The 5,645-nt window shown below is 35.8% G+C and overlaps 1 long non-coding RNA gene across 1 annotated transcript; it reads right to left on the minus strand.

Moving 5' to 3' along the window:
- Window positions 1-1,535: 1,535 nt before the first annotated feature.
- On the minus strand, window positions 1,536-2,257 carry LOC133794030 (uncharacterized). Its single transcript, XR_009875093.1, has 3 exons — window positions 2,095-2,257; window positions 1,757-1,843; window positions 1,536-1,626 (listed from the first exon to the last, which is right to left on the minus strand). It is a non-coding gene; the product is annotated as an uncharacterized LOC133794030 (long non-coding RNA).
- Between the last annotated feature and the right edge of the window lie 3,388 nt (window positions 2,258-5,645).

Genomic DNA, 5,645 nt, shown 5'->3' on the forward strand with positions numbered 1-5,645 from the left:
CCATATTGGAACCGAACGTACATCCTCTTTTGAAAAATCAGAATAGGTGTCCCATGGCTTCATCACTACTGATTTTTTTTATCAAGGAACAAATAGCCTCCATGAAGGATTTCATCTCTTGTGTTTATGGCCTGAAAACGAACCAAAAATACTCCTGGAGATAGTAGCCCAACCTTATCCACCCATTTATCCTTCCATTTCCTTCGAACAAAACCATCAAATACATTGAGGGGAGGATTAGCCCCTAGAACGTAGCACACCAACGCTAAATTCCAAAAGAGAATCTCATCCTCTATATCAGCCATATCTATTTTCACCACTGGCTTAGATTGCCCCCGCCCCCCAGCCCCAGAATCCCCAAATTTAGCATCTAGGTTTTGAATGACACTACTTGAAATTGGGGAAGAGATCTATTTACCTAACCTCACTTTCGATTTACAACGTTTGGTAGCTTCAAGATAATTGGCAAATTCCATACATATTTCCTGCTCATGCTGGATTCTTTTCAGAGTAGCTCTCGACGATAAAGGAATCACATCTTCCTCCATCGTATACTGAGTATCATTATCGTCCTATTCTCCATCTTCGTCAGCTGAGGCATCGAGGGCATTAACCCCCAAAATCTCATCCACTGATTTTGTTTTGAGAACCTTGTCCGAAGAGGTTGGACCTCGTTTTCTCGTAGCCTTCACCACCGGTGAAATCTCCACCTTCTATATGGCTTTCCCCTGCTTCTTTTGCTCCTTTTCCATGGCTCCAGCAAGTAACACATTTTTTTAATTTATTAAAATAAATAAGCTATAGCGACGGAAGGGTACCAAAATTTTTAGGGAACAAGAGGTGGGAACTGACTCTACGGCAACGACATGTTGTCGCCATAGAGTCCTCATCGAAAAAAAAAAGACGGAAATATCTTTTTCTATAGCGACGACATAGGATACAGAGGGAACTTAACCGCCAAAAGTTGGTTGTCAATTTTCACTCCGTATAGCGACGACATGTCATCGCTATAGAGTCTTATTTAATCCACTAGGCAGCTAAAATTTTAGTATATAGCGACGACATAGGGTCCAAAAAATTCAGAGGGAAATTGGACCTCCAAAAAATTTAGTCAAATTTTCACTGGCTTTGTCGTCGTCGCTATAGCACGAGTGCGTAGTAACACTACTACAAAAATGGGATTTTCCGGCAGTTTTTAACTATCGCTATTGAGCAACAATGACAATCGACTACCTATCGTATTTGCCTATGCCGACATAGGGGTAGCTACACCGACAGTTATTAGATGTCGTCGTTGCTGGCTACGCCGACAGTTATTAGGTGTCACCGTTGCTGGCAGCGCCGACAGTTATTAGGTGTCATCATTGCTTGCAAAAAAAATATTTATTTTTATTTTAAATTAAAAATTATGATTTAAATGAAACATTTATATACAAATCTAAAAAATTATAGAATAAAGTAACAAAACTTATACAAAGTATTTAAAAAGAATCATTTACTCTAATAAAAACTACAAATAAAATAAAACACTAAATTCATTGTCGAAAAATATATATTTCTTCTTCTTGTCCTTGTACTCACTATCGTTACCAATAGTCTTTCCAAAGTAAGAATTGGTACTACTTCCTACAACAATTCAAAAAAAAAGTTAGGATTCTCAATAGTTTAGACTATGATTAGTGTCAAGAGTTTAATCAGACTGTGATTAGTGTGACAGTCATAACTGTGAGAAAGACAAAAAGAAATAGAGATATACCTTTGCCCTATGTTGTAAAAACAAACTTGTTTCAACAGTCTCACGCATTCCCGAAATGCTACTTGTTACCTTCTGCCGTGAACTTACCTGGAAACAACAAAATCAATAAATGGAGTCACCCTACAGGATACTAGAAGAACCATAAGTCACGAGACAAAATTTAACCAAACTTTCGAATATGATTTCAGCTCAGAAGAACAATATATAAAAGAAGTCATTTCTACCGCAGTCTCAAATTCAGGTAACCTAGAGAAAGATAGGAAACATGGTAATTTAGGTAACCATACTATTAAATCTTTTTTTTTTTTGTAGACAATTTCAACTAATGATAATAATACCTTGTCTATGACACCATATTCAACTGCCTCACTGGGACTAAAATATTTTGGACGCCTGATGTCAGCTTCAATTTGCTCAGCTGATTAGCCAATATGCTTTGCAAAGAGATTAACCTTGACAAAAGAAAAAAAATGAAATGATATACCACCTCATGTGACTGCAATTCAAATCAAAGCTCGTCAATTAGTAAAAAAAAACATTAACTCTATCAGCTGTATTCTAAGCATAATTAGCAAAAACATATTTTCAGAAGCTTATGTGTTGTCATTTTTTTTCTTCCACTTGTCACTTGACACGTTATTGAGTTTTATTCTCATTACTTGGTTTGATGAATTAAGTGCTGCAGAAAATTTTAAACTGGTACTTTATAAAAATATGAAGCCAGAACACACAAGCATAGACCTGATAAATTATTATCATATATTGTCTTCTGTATCCATACAAACTTAAAATCAAGGCCTGTATTATTTTCTATTGATTTAATTAATTAAATAATTATTTAAATCCTTTATCAAATTAATTATTTATAATTTGAACCTTGATTTAAATTTATTTATTAATTTAGATACCAATTTATCTTAATTAATAAATCTGCCATAATTTCTTTTTTCTTCTCAAAATTACACAACTCTGTGAAACTATCCAAAATTGACCTGGTCAACTTTGATAATTCAAATTGATAATTAAATCAATTAATTGAGACTATCTAGATGATTTTATCCAAGGTACAATGGGGACCATGGGCCTATGAAATCAAGCTCCAATAAGTTATCATAAATCTAACAAATAAATTTACTAACTTATTAATTCCTCGTGACTCCACTATAGACTTGGAATTGCACTCTTGAATTCATAGAACGCTCTATAACAAATATAGATACGCTATTAATTATCCATTGTTACAACCATAATTGTCACTCAATCCTCTATAGACAGTCTACAATGAGATAGGACTAAAATACCGTTTTACCCCTCATTGTATTTTATCCTTAAAACACTTAGTTCCTTGTAAATGATATTTCAGCAAACTAATTTAATTACTGAAATGAGATCTCTATCATTTAACACCTTGAACCAAACTAAAAGGAAACCATCGTTTCACTTCTTCATTAGAAGCTATAGATGTTCATATCTATGATTAACACTCCCACTCAATTATACTACCGAGTTCCCAAGATGTAAGTATGGGCTAGTCCGTAGGGTAAGCTGGTAACGAACAAGTCAAAGAACTCAAATAATATAATCAGTTAGAATACTAATCACTCAGAATTGAGATTGAATTGACCTATGGTCAACTATATGATATGACTAGAATAGATAATAACGGTATGTTTACTTATCTTATCAACTGTCAATATCGGTCCAGTCCGATGTAACAAATACATCCGATCTTATCTACTTTGCTAATTTTCTGGAAAGAACATAACACTGTAATGTGTAAGTAGATCATATCATAGATTAGCAAGTCAGTGTAAATCCGATGCACTGACTAATCTTAGGACTAACTTATTTTTGAACATATAATCATATTTATATTCCACTGTGATTACATCACTATAAATAAGATTAGCTATATGCTCGGGATTTAATAGAAGTTTATATTAAACAAATAATCATGAAAATAAAACATGTGAGCAAAGTGATTGACCAAGTCAAAAAATGATTTCTATTCTTTTATTGATAATAAAATGAGATTACAAAGAATTTGGGTTTTAATTAGGGCATAAAACCCCAATATACCCTACTTTGTCCAATATCTCAAAAGGACCTATAAACTCGGGCTTAACTTTCCTTTCTTTCTGAAATGCATAATCCCCTTCATCGGAGAAACTTTGAGAAATACTTGACCAACTACTGTAAACTCAACATTCTACCTCTTAGCGTCGGCATAACTCTTTTGGCGACTTTGAGCGGCAATCTTTCATTGTCTTATCTTTTTGACTGCCTGAGTTGCTTTTCTTACAGCCTCAGGTCCTAAATATCGTCTTTCACCAACCTCATACCAATGAAGTGGTGACTCGCATTTCCGTCCATATAGCATCTCGTAAGGTGTCATGCCTATCTTTGCCTGATAATTGTTGTTGTAAGAGAATTCTATCAATGGAAGATACTTGCTCCATAATCCTGAAAATTCTAACGCACATGCCCTCAGCATATCTTCTAATATTTTTATGGTGCTTTTTGACTGACCATCGATTTGAGGGTGGAATGTCGTACTTAGTTTTAACTTAGTGCCCATTGCACGCTGTAGACCTTCCCATAACTTTGATGTGAAAACAGATCCTCTATCGAAGACTATCGTCTTTGGAACTCCATTCAATTTCACTATCTCTGCCACATAAAGCTTTGCATACTGCTTAGCGTTATAAACTGTTCTTATTGGCAAGAAGTGAGCAGATTTTGTGAGTCTATCTACTATTACCCAAATATAGTCATGTTGCTTGGTATCCTTGGTAATCCCGTTAGAAGTCATTCGCTATATCTTCCCATTTCCATTTGGGAATTTCTAATGGTTGCAAAGTTCCAGTGGGTCTTTGATGTTAGACCTTAACTTGTTGACATGTAAGGCATTTTGCTACAAATTCTGCTATGTCTTTCTTCATCCCCAGCCACCAGTACATTGTCTTAACATCATTGTACATCTTGGTCGATCTTAGGTGTAGTGTGCACTTCCATCATAATACTTTCACTTAATCCTCCACTTTCTGGCACACACACTCGATTTCTATATCGTAACATGCCTTCTTTTGTCAAGGAGAAATCAATATTTTTTTAGCTTTGTAATGCTGCCTTCATCTTCAGAAGAAACTCGTCCTCTTGTTGTTTCTCCTTTATTTCCTCCATTAGAGTTGACTTGATTGTGAGGTCAGCTAGTTGTCCAGTTATTAGCTCAATTCCGGACCTCTTAATATCATCTTGTAAGTATTGAGCTATCCCCTTAAGTGTTGACAAGTTCCCGTAACTCCACCTAATAAGTGCATCTGCCAAGACATTAGCCTTCCCCAGATGATACAAGATCTCACAATCATAGTCCTTTGCTAACTCCAGCCACCTCTGCTGCCTCATATTGAGCTCCTTCTGCGTAAAGAAGTACTTTAGACTTTTGTGGTCCATATAGATTTCGCACTTTTCTCTGTACAGATAGTGCCTCCAAATCTTTAGAGGGAAAACCATCACTGCTAATTCTAAGTCATGGGTCAGGCATCGTTGTTCGTACTCCTTTAGCTATCTCTAAGCATATGCGACCACTCTTTCGTCTTGCATCAAAACTCATCCAATTCCCTGCTTCAATGCGTCTCAATACAATACAAACTTTCCCTTATCATTTGGGACACATAGAACTGGGGTTGATATGAGCTTGTCTTTTAATGTTTGGAAGCTATCTTCACATTTCTCCGTCCATACAAATTTCTGTTGTTTTCGTGTCAAATTTGTTAAGGGTGTAGCTATTCTAGAGAACCCTTCAACAAATCGTCTATAGTATCCTGCCAATCCTAGAAAACTTCTCACCTCCGTGGCACTCTTGGGTTTGGGCCAGTCCTTCACTGCA

This window comes from Humulus lupulus, chromosome 8 (assembly GCF_963169125.1).
Source record: "Humulus lupulus chromosome 8, drHumLupu1.1, whole genome shotgun sequence".
In the NCBI taxonomy this organism is placed as follows: Eukaryota; Viridiplantae; Streptophyta; class Magnoliopsida; order Rosales; family Cannabaceae; genus Humulus; species Humulus lupulus.